Source organism: Vombatus ursinus, unplaced genomic scaffold, assembly GCF_900497805.2.
Source record: "Vombatus ursinus unplaced genomic scaffold, bare-nosed wombat genome assembly UNPS02012179.1, whole genome shotgun sequence".
NCBI classification, from domain to species: domain Eukaryota; kingdom Metazoa; phylum Chordata; class Mammalia; order Diprotodontia; family Vombatidae; genus Vombatus; species Vombatus ursinus.
The window spans coordinates 4,440,067-4,456,933 of record NW_020951957.1 but is presented as its reverse complement, the minus strand read 5'-3'; positions in this window follow the sequence as shown (position 1 = coordinate 4,456,933).

Genomic DNA, 16,867 nt, shown 5'->3' with positions numbered 1-16,867 from the left:
AATGGGAGGCATCCAAGCAAGCTAGTGGGAAGCCACACCTCAGCATATCAGGAGGAGATCCTGAAGCCCAGGTGGTGGAGCAGGCAAACAACAACACCTGGACCCCTTGAGTGCCTTACTGAGGGCAGGAAACTGGTGGAAACCAGCTTGGATAACCACCAGGTGCCTGGGCATTCTATGGCAACCAGCTGTCCCAGTGCCTCAGCAACACTAAGGGAAGCAGCACTCCAAGGGGTCCCAGGCGGATAAACACCCCACAAGTGAAAGAAGCTGAAGAAAGAGAAAGAAAGAAAGGAAAGGCCTGGGTGAACAGAAAATCTCCAGGAGCCACACTGCCCAATCCTACCCCTAGAGTTCCAGTATTGCTGATTCCAGCCCAACACCAGGTATGTTGCCAGAACCCTATAGCCTTCAACTGCCAGCACTGGGGGCCCTAGCACACAAAGCTAGTAAACAGGCCCTAGGCTCCCAACACAAGAAGCTTGTTTCAGTGCCGTCTGCTCCACAGCAAGAGAGCTCAATCTCCTTAAAGGCCAGGAAATAAGCAAACACTGTGAACAAAAAGAAACATATGAAAGATTCTTATTATGGAAAGAGTGAAGATCAAGGCAGAAATACTAAAGAGGACAACATTGTAAACAAATCCACATCTGGAACCTCAAAAGGGAATATGAACTGGCCTGAAGCTTAAAAAAACCTTCTTAGAAGAGCTCAAGAAGGATTTTAAAAGTCAAATGAGAGAGGTAGAAGGAAAAATGGGAAAAGAAATGAGAGATATGCAAGAGAGAGTCAATAGCTTAGAAAAGGAAGGACAAAAATTAACTGTAGAAAACAAATCCTTAAAAAATACATTTGGCCAACTGGGAAAAAAAAAGTACACTGAAGAAAACAAGTGTCTAAAAAATACAATTGGCCAAATGGGGAAAGAAGTACAAAATCTAATAGAAGAAAACAATTTGTTAAAAACTAGAATTGGGCAAGTGGAAACTAATGACTCTGTGAGAGAACAAGAATCAGTCAAACAAAAACAAAAGAATGAAAAAGCAGATGAAAATGTAAAATGCCTCATTGGTAAAGCAACTGACCTGGAAAATCAATCCAGGAGAGACAATATAAAAATTATTGGTCTACCTGAAAATCACAATGAAAAAAAGAGCCTGGACAGTATCTTTCAAGAAATCATGAAGGAAAACTGCCCTGAGGTCCTAGAACAAGAGGATAAAATAGTCATAGAAAGAATCCACTGATCACCTCCCTAAAGAGATCCCAAATTGAAAACACCAAGGAATATAGTAGCCAAATTCCAAAATTACCAGGTCAAAGAGAAAGTACTGCAAGCAGTCAGAAAGAAACAATTTAAATATCATGAAACCACAGTTAGGATTACACAGGACCTTGCAGCTTCTACATTAAAAGACTGTAGGGTGTGAAATATGATATTCCACCAGGCAACAAAGCTTGGATTACAACCAAGAATCAACTACCCAGTGAAAATGAGCATAATCTTTCAGGGGAGGAGATGGATATTCATTGAAATAGGGGACTTCCAAACCTTTCTGATAAAAAGACCAGAGCTCAATAGAAAATTTGATCTTCAAGTACAAGACTCAAGAGAAACATAAAAAGGTAAATGGGACAGAGAGAAACAACCTGTTATTAGTAAGGGCAAACTGTTTACATCCCTACAAGGGAAGATGACATTTGTAACTCTTCTGAACTGTATTGTTATTACACCATGTTAAAGGGGTATACATAAAGGGGATGGGTATAAATTGACTTTGATGTAATGATGAAAAAAATTTCATCAAATGGGTTAAATGGATCCAAGTAAGTGGATTAATCTGATCTAAGAAAATGTACTGAGAGAAAAGGAAAGGAGGAGGCAGACAAGGGTAAATTACATTACAGGAAAAGGCACAAAAAACTATTACAGCAGAGGGAAAGAAGGGAGGGAGATGAGCATTGTTTGAACTTTACTCTCATCAGATTTGGCTCAAGAAGGGAATAACAATCAGTTAGGTATAGAAATCTAACATGCCCTTTAGTAGGAGGGAAAAGAGGAAAGAAAAGAGAGGGGTATAGAAGGGAGGGAAAAAGTAGTAAAAGTAAAAGGGAAGAAAAGGGAGGAGGCTAATAGAAGCGAGGTGGGACTGAGGGAGGTGGTGGTGAAAAACAAAACATTAGGGAGGAGGGAAAAGGAGAAAAGAGAAAGAAAAGCATAAACGGGTGGGGGGAGGATGGAGGGAAAGACACAGATAGTAATCATAATTGTGCATGTGATATATGAATGTAATGAAATTCTATTGTGCTATAAGAAATGATGAACAGGCAGACTTCAGAAAAATCTGGAAAGACTTGTATGGTGTGACACTGAGTGAAGTGAGCAGAACCAGCAGAATGTTGTACAAAGTAACAGTCATGTTGTGCGATGACTAATATTGGTAGACTTAATGCTTCCCAGCAATACAAGGATCTAAGAGCGCTAACACTTGTAGCTGCACAGGAGGAGGGAGCATTCCTTAGTAAAGACAAGAAAACACAGCAGAAGAGCAGTGATCACACCTCTCCCAGGATAACATCACTTTGGAACAATACAAATTTGCATACCCTAGAACTAGCTCTGAATACAGCAGCATGAAAATACCTGAAATTTAGGACAGTGCCTCCTCACCCTCAGGTGAGCTAAGCCCAACTTTAAAAGAAAGTGCAAAGTTGAAAAATGGGCTGGAAAAATGAAAAAAAAAAGAGAAAAAGAAAGAACTTGACTATAAAAAGTTGATATATTGGCAGGGAAAACCAAGATAAATTCAGAAGAAGGCAATGTGAAAACAGCTAAAGGAAAACCTCAAAAAATTCTGATTGGCCACAAACCCAACAAGAATTATTAGAAGCTTTCCAGAAATAACAGCAGTAGAGGAAGAAAATATGAATAGAAATAAGAGTGATGCATCAAAATTATGAAGAGAGGAAAAAGGATTCTAGGAAGATTGCAGAGTAGGTCAAAAAATTCCAAGCTCTCAAAATTTCCCCCCACAAAGGAGATAATATAACATCTTGGGGTGAAGAAAGTATGGGTAAAAATAAATAAGAATAGGAGCACAAGAGGAGTCCTCCTGGGACAATCCATGAAGATCAGAAGAAAAATCCCAGTACTAGGTTTGGTACTTGTGAAGAGAAAACATTTCCAGTATAGAATCCATGCCAACAACAAGCAGCAAGCCCTGTGGTAAGCTGATTTGGGAGGCTGCCTTGGACCCAGCCTCCAGAACTTTTCCCCTGTGATAGTGAGTAGAGTTGAGTGTCTGAGTATGGGAAGATCAAAAGAATTTCTGCTGACAAAGAATGTCAGATCCAACTGTGCTGCAGAGAGCAGAGGGAGAGAAGGAACCAGCTGATTCCCAGTGAGTGCAGAAGCAGTGAGGTGGACTGTCTGTGGCTGTGGGCACTTACAGGAGGCTGTAGGTTGGACTTTGGTTTCAGGCTAAAGGGGAGAACTGAAGATCTGGGCCTCAGGACTAGAGGTGATTTAAAAAAATAAGCTATTACTAAAAAAAAAATGCACAGGCACAGGAGAAGGAATCCAACCATAGAAAGTTCAGAATAGAGAAAATGGGGTTCTTCTTCAGAGGAGGATATTGAAGCAAAGAAACCCTCTTTTACCCTAAAGAGTAACATCAAATGGTCACCTTCCCAAAAAGAATTTGTAGAACTCTTAAAAGACTTTAAAAAATCAAATGAGAGAGATTGAGGGGGAAAAAAATCCAAGAAAAACAAGAAGATTATGAAAAAAGTCAACCAATTAGGAAAGAAGATCTATAATCTTAAGGAAGAAAATTACACCTTGAAAATTAGGATTGGACAAGATGAAAGCAGTGAAGATATAAGAGATCAAGAAATAATTAAACAAAAAATAAAAAAATTAAAAAAAGAAGAGAAAATGAAACACCTTAAAAGAAAAAAAAGCTGATCTGGAGAACATATCAAGAAGAGAAAACATAAGAATAATCAGACTACCTGAAAGTTATGATAAAAAAAAGAATCTTTATACAATAATACAAGAAATAATTAAAGAAAATTGTACTGCAGCATTAAAAAGGGGGGGGGATAGAAATAGAAAAAATCCAGAAAAGATCACCACCTAAAAGAGATCCTAAAAGGAAAACTCACAGGAATATTAAGCCAAATTCTGAAACCCCCAGCTCAAGGATAAAATATTAAGAACAACAAGAAAAAAAAAACCAGTATAAACATGATGGTGCCAAAATTAGGATCACACAATGACCTAGCAGTGTATACACTAAAGGACTGCAGGTCTTGGAACACTATATATCGAAAAACAAAAGAACTTGGGTTCCAGCCAAAAATACCATACATGGCAAAGTTAAGCATGATTCTGAATGAAAAAAAAAATGGACATTTGATCAACCATCAGACTTTCAGGACTTTGTTAAAACAACAACAACAACAACAACAACAACTGAACTTAATAGAAGATTTGACATACAAGAGCCAAGAGAAACATAAGATACATACCAAGCACTGATAACAAGAGATTCAATAAGGACAGACCATTTATCTTTAATAAATGTAAAATGTAAAACATATGCCAAAGATCATCATTATCAATTGGGGTGTTCATAAAAAAAATGGAGTAGACTTGAGTATGATATGACTTTAAAAATTAAAATCATTTAGGAACAGCTAAAAAGAATAATTATTTTATACAAATGAGGTGCAGAAAGTATAATCAATACAGAGGAATTTCATGGAGGAGGATGGCTGGTAATTCTTGTAACCTACTGTCATCAAGAATGGGTTTAGGAGGGAACAATACATATATATCTAGAAGAGTATGAATGTTTTCTAAATTCTAAAGTAATAAAATGATAACAAGATAGAGAGGGAGGAACAGATAAGGGAGATATCAGTAGAGGGCAGGGTAAGGAAATAGATTATAGGGGGTTATAGGAGGGTGTTTGGATATATGGTAATGGGAGGATAGGGGAAGGATACTTGGGGTGTAGGCTAAATAATAGGAGGGCACATCTTGGGTAGAAGAAAAGTAGAGGAGTAAGGAGGGAGGGATAGGAAATAAGAGACATGCACAATTATTAAAAATAAAGATCAGGAGTAGAATTTGTTAGGGAAAACATATGTCTATATTTGTATATATGTGTATATATGTATATGTGTATGTATATATCTATATATAAATATATCTGTACTTAATTGTAGCCTTCTAGAGTAGGGGAGAACAAAGTAAAAAGTGCACAGCAGAGAACAAAAGAAAACTTAAAAGGAAGCAAAGAAAAGATGGACAGCACTTAACACAACATGTAGCATTTATTATACAGGCTTTCTTTTTTAAATTTTTTTTATTAATTTATTCTGATTTATCAACAATCACTTCCATAAGATTTTGAGTTTTAAAAAATTTTTCACTCTCCCTCCCACCTCCCTCCCCAAGATGGCATGCAATCTGATATAGGCTATACATATACATTCCTATTAAACATATTTTCACAGTAGTCATGTTGTAAGGAAAAATTAGAACAAATAGGAGGAACCACAAGAAAGAAGAAACAAAATAAAACTGAAGAAAAATAGCAAATAGTATGCTTCAATCTGCATTCAAACTCCATTGTTCTTTCTTTGAATGCAGATAGCATTTTCCATGATGGGGCTTTTGCAGAGTTCTTAGATTCTTGCATTGCCGAGAGGGGCTAAGTCAGTCAAGGTTAGTTATCACACAACATGGCTGTTAAGGTGTGCAATGTTTTTCTGATTCTGCTCACTTCATTCAGCATCAGTCCATACAAGTCTTTCCAGATTTTTCTGAAGTCCAACTGCTCATCACTTGTGATAGCACAATAGCACTCCATTACTTTCATATATCACAACTTGTTCAGCCACTCCCCAATTGATGTGTATCCCTTCAATTTCCAATTCTTTGCCACCACAAAGAGTTGCTATAAATATTTTTGTACATGTGGGTCCTTTTCCCATTTTTATCATGTCTGTGGGATACAGCCCTAGAAGCACTATTTCTGGGTCAAAGGGTATGCACATTTTTATAACCCTTTGGGCATAGTTCCAAATTGCTCTCCAAAAAGGTTGGATGATTTCACAACTCCACCAACAATGCATTAGTGTTCCAATTTTCCCACATCTTCTCCAACATTTGTCATTGTCCTGTTTTGTCATGTTGGCCAATCTGATAGGTATGATGTGGTACCTCTGAGTCATTTTGATTTGCATTTCTCTAATCAATAGTGATTTAGAGCATTTTGTCATATGACTATAGATGGCTTTAATTTCTTCATCTGAGAACTGCCTGTTCATATCTTTTGACCATTTCTCAATTAAGGAATGACTTGTATTCTTATATATTTGACTTAGTTCTCTATATATTTTAGAAATGAGGCCCTTATCAGAGACACAGTTTGTAAAAAAAAATTCTTTCCCAGTTTTCTACTTCCCTCCTAATGTTGGTTGCATTGGCTTTTGTTTGTACAAAAACTTTTCAATGTAATGTAATCAAAATTATCCATTTTGCTTTTCATAATGTTCTCTATCTCCTATTTGGTCATAAATTCTTCTGTTCTCCATAAATCAGACAGGTAAACTGTTCCTTGCTCCCACAGTTTGGTTATGGTATCAGTCTTTATATCTAAATCATGAACCCATTTTGACTTTATTTTGGTATATGGTGTGAGATTTTGTTATATGTCTAATTTCTGCCATACTCTTTTCTGGTTTTCCCAGCAGATTTTGTCAAATAATGAGTTCTTATTGCAGAAACTGGAGTCTTTGGATTTATCAAATAGTAGATTACTACAGTCATTGATTACTGTGTCTTGCATACCTATGCCATTCCACTGATCCACTACTGTATTTTTTTTCAGTGAGGCTGTTAGGGTTAAGTGACCTTCCCAAAGTCACACATTTAGGAAGTATTGTGTGTCTGAGGCCGGAATTGCACTCAGGTCCTCCTGACTCCAGGGTCAGTGCTCTATCCATTGCACCACCTAGCTGCCCCCACTACTCTATTTCTTAGCCAGTAACAAGTAGTTTTAATGATTGCTGCTTTATAACACAATTTAAGATCAGGAATGGCTAGGCCACCTTCCCCGGCATTTCTTTTCATTAGTTCCCTTAACATTCTGGACCTTTTGTTATTCCAAATGATTCTTGTTATTATTGTTTCTAGCTCTCTCTCTCTCTCTCTCTCTCTCTCTCTCTCTCTCTCTCTCTCTCTCTTTACATATATATATAGTATTTTGATTGGTATGGCACTGAATAAGTAATTTAGCTTAGGTAGAATCATCATTATTATATTAGCTCAGCCTACCCATTAGCAACTGACATTTTTCCAATTATTTAGATCTGACTTTATTTATGTGAAAAAAGTTTTGTAATTCTGTTCATATAGTTCCTGCATTTGTTTTAGGAGGTAGACTCCTAAATATTTTACAATGTCTACAGTAACTTTAAATGAAATTTCTCTTTCTATCTCTTGCTTTTGGGCTTTGTTGGTAATATTTACAAATGCTGATGATTTATGTGGTTTTATTTCATAGCCTGCAACTTTGCTAAAGTTGTTTATTATTTCAAGCAGTTTTTTTTTTACTTGATTCTCTAGGATTCTCTAAGTATAGCATTATATCATCTGTAAAAAAGTGATAGCTTTGTTTCTTCTTTTACTGTTCTGATTCTTTCACTTTCTTTTTCTTCTCTTATTACTAAAACTGTTTCCAGTACAGTATTGAACAACAGTGGTAATAATGGACACCCTTGCTTCACTCTTGATTTTACTGGAAATGCTTCTAGCTTATTCCCATTATGTATGATGCTTGCTGAGGGTTTTAGGTAGATACTACTTATTATTTTATGGAAGACTCCATTTATTCCTATGCTGTCCAGTGTTTTTAATAGGAATGGGTGTTGTATTTTGTCAAAAGCTTTTTCTGCATCTATTGAGATGATCATGTGGTTTCTATCAATTTTGATGTTGATATGATCAATTATACTGACAGTTTTCCTAATATTGAACCAGCCCTGCATTTCTGGTATAAATCCTACCCAGTCATAGTGTATTATTCTTTTGAAAAGTTGCTATTATCTATTTGCTAATATTTTATTTAAAATTTTTGCATCTATATTCATTAGAGAATTTGGTCTATAATTTTCTTTCTCTGTTTTGGCTCTTCCTGGTTCAGGTATCAGCACCATATTTGTATTATAAAAAGAATATGGTAAGACTCCTTTTTCAAGTATTTTCCCAAACAGTATATATGGTATTGGAATTAATTGTTCTTTAAATGTTTGATACAATTCACTTTTAAATCCATCTGGCCCTGGAGATTTTTTGTTAAGAAGTTCATCAATGGTTTGTTCAATTTCTTTTTTCTGAGATGGTGCTCTTTAAGTATTTTACTTCCTCTTCTGTTAATCTGGGCAATTAATATTTTTGTAAACATTCACCCATTTCATTAATATTGTAAAATTTATTAGCATATATTTGGGCAAAATGGCTCCTAATTATTGTTTTAATTTCCTCTTCCTTGTTGGCGGATTTACCCTTTTCATTTTTGATACTGCTAATTTGTTTTTTTCTTTATTTTTTTAAATTAAATTGCTCAAATGCCTATCCATTTTATTGTTTTTTTATCATAAAACTAGCTCTTAGATTTATTTATTAGTTCAATAGTTTTCTTAATTTCAATTTTATTAATCTCTCCTTTGGTTTTCATTATTTCTAATTTGGTATTTAATTTAAGAATTTTAATTTGTTCTTTTTCTAGTTGTTTTGTTTGTTTGTTTTTGTTTCATGCCAAAATCACTGATCTCCTCTTTCTCTATTTCATTCATATAAACATTTGGAGATATAAAACTTCCCTTAAGAACTGCTTTCACTGCATCTCATAAGTTTTGATATATTGCCTCATTATTGTCATTCTCCTGGATGAAGTTATTGATTGTTTCTATGATGTGTTCTTTGGCCCATTCATTCTTTAGGATTAGCTTATTTAGTTTCCAATTAATTTTTAGTTTATCTTTCCATGGCCTTTTATTGCATATGATTTTTATTGTATGATGATCTGAAAAAAGATCCATTTAATATTTCTGCCTTTCTGCATTGGATTGTGAGATTTTTATGCCCTAGTACATTTTTGTGTATGTGCCATGTACCACCAAGAAAAAAGTATATTCCTTTCTATCCCCATTCAGTTTTCTTCAGAGGTCTACCATACATAACTCTTCTAAAATTCTATTCACCTCCTTAACTTCTTTCTTGTTTATTTTTGTGGTTAGATCTATCTAGTTCAGAGAGTGGGAGATTGAGGTCCCCCACTAGTATAGTTTTGTTGCCTATTTCTTCCCGTAAGTCTTTGAACTTCTCCTCTAAAAATTTAGATGCTATACCATTTGGTGCATATATGTTTAGTAATATTATTTCATTGTCTATGATGCCTTTCAGCAGAATGTAGTTTCCTTCCTTATCGCTTTTGATAAGATCTACTTTTGCTTTTGCTTTGTCTGAGATCAGGATTGTTAACCTGGCTTTTTTTAACTTCAGTTTAAGTATAATATATTCTACTCCAATCTTTTACCTTTACCCTGTGTGTGTCCTCCTGTTTCAAATGTGTTTCCTGTAAAGAATATATTGTAGGATTATTTTTTTTAATCAATTCTGCTATCTGCTTCCATTTTATGGGAGACTTCTTCCCATTCACATTCACAGTTATGATTACTGTCTCTTTTTCTCCATCCTATTTTCCCCCCAGTTTATGCATTTCTTTCTCCTTTCTCTCTTTCCCTCCTCACTAGCATTTTGCTTTTGACCACCCATTACCTCAATCCAGCCTACCTTATATTAGTGCTCTCCCTTTTCTTTTCCCTTTTCCCTCCTACTGCCTATAGGGCATGTTAGATTTCTATACTTAACTGGTTATGTTATTCCCTCCTTGAGCCAAATCTGATGAGAGTAAGGCTCAAACAATGCTCATCTCACTCCTTTCTTTCTCTCTACTGTAATAGGTTTTTGTGCCTTTTCCTGTAATGTAATTTACCTTTGTCTGCCTCTTCCTTACCTTTTCTTTCAGGAGATTTTCTTAGTTAGATCAGATTAATCCACTTACTTGGATCCATTTAACCCACTTGATTAGATTTTTTTTATCATTACATCAATGTTAACTTATAACCACCCTTTCTTTGTATACCCCTTTGAAATGGTGTAATAACAATACAGTTCTGAAGAGTTACAAGTGTCATTTTCCCTTGTGGGGATGTAAACAGTTTACCCTTATTAATACCATGTTGTTTCTTTCTGTACCATTTACCTTTTTATGTCTCTCTTGAATTTTGTATTTGAAGATCCATTTTTCTGCTGAACTCTGGTCTTTTTATCAGGAGGCTTTGGAAGTACCCTATTTTATTGAATATCCATCTCCTCCTCTGAAAGATTATGCTAATTTTCACTGGGTAGTTGATCTTTGGTTGTAATCCAAGCTCCTTTGCCTTACAGAATAGGAATATCATATTCCATGCCCTACAGTCTTTTAATGTGGAAGCTGTAAGGTCCAGTGTAATCCTGACTGTTTACATGATATTTAAATTGTTTCTTTCTGACTATTTGCAGTATTTTCTCTTTGACCTAATACTTTTGGAATTTGACTACTATATTCCTTGGTGTTTTCAATTTGGGATCTCTTTTGGGGATGATCGATGGATTCTTTCTATGGCTATTTTACCCTCTCATTCTAGGACCTCAGGGCAGTTTTCCTTGATATTTTCCTGAAAGATGCTATCCAGGCTTTTTTTTTTTTTCATTGTGATTTTCAGGTAGACCTATAATTTTTAAATTGTCTCTCCTGGATCTATTTTCTAGGTCAGTTGTTTTACCAATGAAATATTTTATTATTTTCAACCATTTTTTTCATTCTTTTGTTTCTGTTTCACTGATTCTTCCTCTCTCACAGAGTCATTAGCTTCCACTTGGACAATTCTAATTTTTAACAAATTGTTTTCTTTTATTAGATTTTGTACCTCCTTCTCCATTTGACCCATTTTACTTTTTTAAGGAGTTCTCCTCAGTGAGTTTTTGTGCCTCCTCTTCCATTTGGCCAATTTTCCTTTTTAAGGAGGTGTTTTCTTCAGTGTACCTTTTTTTCCATTTGGCCAAATGTATTTTTTAAGGACTTGTTTTCTACATTTAATTTTTGTTCTTCCTTTTCCAAGCTATTGGCTCTCTCTTGCTAACCTGTCACTTCTTTTCCCAATTTTTATTCTGCCTCTCTTGTTTGACTTTTAAAATCCTTCTTGAGCTCTTCCAAGAAGGCTTTTTAGGCTTCAGACCAGATCATATTCCATTTTGAGGTTTCAGATGTGGGTTTGTTGGCAATGTTGTCCTCTTCAGAATTTCTGCCTTGATCTTCACTGTCCCCATAATATGAATGCATGGTATGTTTCTTTTTGTTCATGGTGTTTCCTTATTTCCTGGCATTTAAAAAAATTGAGCTCTACTGCTGGGGAGCAGGGGGCACTTACTCAAGCTTCTTGTGCTGGGAGCCTGTGGCCTTGTCACTGGCTTTGTGTGTTGAGGCCTCACATGCCGGCAGTTGGAGGCTGTAGAGTTCTGGCAGCTTACCTGGTGTTGGTTTGGAATCAGCAACACTAGAGCTCTAGGGGTAAGAGGAGGGTAGGAGTGGGTAGTCTGGCCACTGAAGGTTGCCTCCTCACCTGGGCCTTTTGATTTCTTTGGCTCCTTGCAGATGGATGTTTCACTGTTGCAGGATGTTTCTCCACCTGGGGCTTTTCCTCTTGGAGTTATGCTTCCCAGAGTTTTGCTGAAGCACCAGGATGTTTGGCTGCTGGAAAATGCCATGGCACAGGGTGGTTTTCCTGTGCTGGTTTCCACTGGTTCTGCTGTCCATACTGAGGCACGCAGCAGTTCTGGTGTTGTGCTTGCCTGCTCCAGTACCTGGGGCTCAGGATCTCCCCCTCATATGCTGAAGTGGGGCTTTCCACTTGCTTGCTGGGATGTCTTCCATTCTGTACTGCTCCCCCTCCCCCAGTACAAGAGAGGCCTTTCCCATTAATCCTCAAACTTCTTGGGGTACAGGACTGCTGTAACCTGTCTTTCTGCTGGTTCACCTGTTCACAAGTTTTTCCTGGGGTGATATTTTCTGGGATTTAAGAAGTTAATAAGGGATGATGAAAGCAACTTACTTCTTACTCTGCCATCTGGGCTTCCTCTCTTATGTTCTGCTATGCACATCACATGTTTTTCTTTTTTCCCCTTTTGTTATTTGGTATATGTTTCAGTATTTAAGTTTATTATATTTTTTTCCTTTTCTCTATTCAGTATGTTCTGGTGTTTGAATCTAAAATAAAATATGAATAGAGAATTACTAGCTTGGTAAAAGGTGAAAAATAGTGACTTAAATAATACCTTGAAAACAGAATTGGTCTAATGGTAAAAAGAAGCACAAAGAACTCTTTAAAAAGTAGACTAGGCCAAATGTAAAAGGAGGTAGAAGAATAGCCTACCCTATCCCAGCTTTCTGCTTCTCTTCCCAGCTTTCTACTTCTCTTGGGGCAGCTAGGTGGTGCAGTGGATAGAGCACTGGCCCTGAAGTCAGGAGGACCTGAGTTCAAATCCGGCCTCAGACCAAACACTTGACACTTAATAGCTGTGTGACCCTGGGCAAGTCACTTAACCCCAATTGCCTTAAAAAAAAAAGGAATAACTTACCCTAAAAAAATTAAGTACCATCCTTCAGGGGAAAATGCACCTTTAGTAAAATGGAGAACTTTCAATCATTCCTGATGAAAAAACCAGAGCTGAATAGAAAATTTGACATTCAAACACATGATTAAAGAGAAACAAAGAAAGAAAATAATGATTGACATTATTTCATGAACTCCTTGGTGCAGTGAAGTAAGTAGAGCCAGGAGATCATGGGACACTGCTACAGCAATATTGTAATGATTATTGACTGTGAAGGAATTGGCTACTCTGATCAATCCAGGATGATTCAAAAGGAGTCATGATAAAGGTTGCTATCAACCACCAGAGGGAGAACTGATGAGCTCTGTGTGCAACTTGAAGTATAATTTTCTCACTTTATTTTTTCTTGCTTTTTTGTGACATGGCTAATGTGGAAATATGAGTTGCATATTTTCATATGTATGGTGAGTGTCTTGTTTGCTTTTTCATTGGGTAGGGGAGAAGGTCAAAGAAGGGAGAGAATTTGGAACTCAAAGTTTAAATTATGCCAAAAAAATAAATAATAAATTGGGGGAAAATTAGTGCACAAGTAACTGTCATCACTATGAAAAACTCAAAACTGAGACACAATGATATAATTATTACTGAAGCCATGACGATATTTATTTCACCATTATTGTTTCCCTATGATAATCCTAACATTTTGCTTTCCTTACTTGCATAAGAGATTTTGAAGGCAATAGTCACCTGTGCCAGTAACTTATTTTTTTTTATTTTAAAAGTTTTTTTCCTTAAAAAATTCTTACTGCTATATTTGTTATTTATGCAACCTTCATTTCCTATCATATTCCTTATCCCTACTCTATCTAGAGAGCTATCTGATTTAAGAAATGATAATATTTTTAAAAAGTAACTCATCAAAACACATGCACATATATGTATGTTACATATATGTATGTGTATATTTATTGTTATTATTATTATCTCTTCCAGGATTCGACTTCGTGAATGTGAGTACATACATCTTGATGTACATGCAACAAAGCTTAATAGATAATCATAAGAATTGAAGGGATCAAAAATAATTCTTCACTCTAGGCTAACAAGTTTTCTCATACTTTTATCAATTAACTTGTCCCTCCAAAGAGAACATAAAATCCATTGTCCAGTCTATGCTTAAAGCTTCTCTAGTTTGGTAAGACCTGCTAAGGCCCAGGCAGCATAATTTACAGGAACCCTGAGTGAGGATAGGGAATCAGAAAAGAACAAAAAAAGCAAAAAAAAAAAAGTTGTAAACCTATAGTAGCCATTAAAGAAATATTTGTTTAATTTAATCATTTAATTTAGAATCTTTTTAGTACTCCATGACTATTAATTGTGCTTTATGTACATTGAAGAGGATGAATTGGTCAAGGAATATAACAAAAACCTTAGTAGAACACTCCAAACATGTAAACAACAACAATAGCTTTTAAAGTTTGAATCCTGTGATTAAAAAAATATATCAATAAAATATCATTAAAAAAAATAGATCCTTATTTTCCTGAATCCTCCCTTTCTGGCATGGCTCACATCTAATCAGTTGTCAAATCTTATCTATCACATTTATCTTCTTTCTATTCATGTTGCCAATACCCTATTTCAGATCCTCATCCTCTCTCATCTGGATTGTTGCAATTGTTTCCTAAGTGGTTTCCTTTCTTCCAGTTTCTCTCTTCCCCAATCCATCTACTACATGGATTCCAATTTGGTATTTTTAAATCAGAGTTCTGACAATATCATTCTTTTGTTTAAGAAATTCCAATGTCTCCCTTCTGCTGGAATAACACAAAAACTTCCTTTGGGAGTTTTTATAATTCTTCATGGTCTGGTACCAGCCTCCCTTTCTGGGTTTATTGCATCTTACTCTTCTTCATGTACTTTGTGATTCAGTAAAATTGGCCAAATTGCTTTCCTCAGAATGAGACATTGTACATTCCAAATGAATCCCTTTGCAAATACATTCCTTCATGTCTCAAGTGTATTTACTTTACCTACTGCCTCGTGTAGCTGCTGGGTTTTCTAAGGCTCAGATAAAATGCTACCTGTTATATGAAACTTATCTAGATTATTCCTTCCAATTTCTAATGCCTTTCCTTCTGCTCCCTGACATTACTTTGCATTCACTTTTTTCTCTATTAATTATGTACTTATCATTCTATAAGTTGTTTTTCACTAACAAAATAAAAGTTGTTTGAGAGCAGAGATTGTTTCCTTTTTTATACTGTATTCCTAGTGCATTACACAGAATTATTATATAACAATGTTTATAGAACAAAATGGATGAATGAATGATCTACCTTAGGTCTCTTATCAATTGAAGACATCCCTGATATAACCCAGATGTGAGTGATTCCCCCTCCACACTTTCCAATTTTTGCTAGTACTTTGAGTCTTTCCTTTGAATACCTCATTTTCTGTCTAACTTTATGAGTGTGTTTACTCTTTCCCCTTTCCACATCCCTACATTTAATAGTAGTCTCCTGAAGGCAATGGACTGTGTCTTCTTTCTTCTTTATATCATCTCTAGAACTTGAATAACTCCTTATCTAATGAAAATTGATGTGCATTTATTAAATATTAAATATGTCCATTCTATTGGCTATTGCTGTTACTCTTATCAGCAATACTCACTCATGTGATGTTAAACAAAATAACAAGGATGTAGACTCCAAATTACTATGTGACTCTTAACAACCATTTGGCTTAGGGTTTTTCTTTTCTATCAGTATTAACCTTGAAAATAAAATAAGAATAAGATGCAAAATCAAATAATAAAACCAATTATAGAGAACCCTTTAAAAAGGATGAAAAAAATTCAAGAATTATAGATAAAAATTCTTGAGTAGACAAGTGAAGCATATGCTTGAACTTCTGTGAATAATAAGTAACATGAACAAACAAACATATTAGTCATAAGCCTGTTATTTAAATGTAAGATGAGTCTCTTTTTGGAAAGAAACAAAACTTAACTTTCATCTCATTACTGAGACAAGATAATGATTAAATTTTCTTAGAGTTGTCCATCAATCAAGAGCTAGAAAGTCAATTACCAGACTTCTAACAAGGAAGACGTAGGCATTTTTATTGAAAGGATTTTCCATCCTCACTCTCCCACCACTGTTTCTCTTAAAGACCATGTTCAGAAGGACATTTGGCAATAAAGTAATCTGTATGCAATCCTTGATTCTCTCACTCTCCGGTCATATTCAATCAGTTGTAAAGTCCTCTAGACTGCCATGTATTTTATATCTGTGTCTCCTTCTCTCTACTTACACTGCTGCTATCCTAGTCTAAGAGATATGTCTTCATTATTACTTACTCTTTTTAAAATATAATTTTATATTATTTTCAGTTCTGAATTCTTTGCTTCCTTCTTCCCCTCTCCCATTCATTGTGAAGGTAAAAAAAAAACATTACAAATATGTATGGTCAGGCAAAACATATTCCCATATTAGCTGAGAGAAGTAAGGAAGGAAAGGAGGAATTAAAAGAGAGGAAGAGGAAGAGAGAGAAAAAGAAAGAAAGTGACATTTCACAGTCAGAAGGGATAAAGGAAGGAGGGGAAGAAGGGAAAGAAAAAAGAAGGAAGGAAAGGAGTAAAGGACTGAGCAAGGAAGAAAGAAGACAGGCAGGGAAGGAGGGAGGAAGTGTTTCAATTTGTACTCTGAGTCCCATAGCTCTCTATTTGGTGGTGGGTCTCTCTGTCCTCACACTGACTTCTCTCAATCACAATCATGAAAAATGATCTCATTAAGTACAGGTCTGGACACATTACTTTCTTCTTCAAAATCCTTCAGTGGCTCTGTCTTATCTGTAAAACTGTATACAAACTCCTTTACCACAAATTTAAACCTTTCCAGTCTGGCCTCAACTTAGTTCTCAAAGCTTGTTTCCCATCACATATTCATACTGTGTTTAATGTAAAATGGAGTTTTGTTGGTTTTTCAAACTCAGCAAATCATCTACTCTCACTGAATACTTGAATGAACTATAATAACTGGAATACATAGTTTTCATCATCTTTGCCTTTGATAATCATTCTTTTCTTTCAAAACTCAGCTCATGTGCCATTTATTCCACTACTTTCTCCAC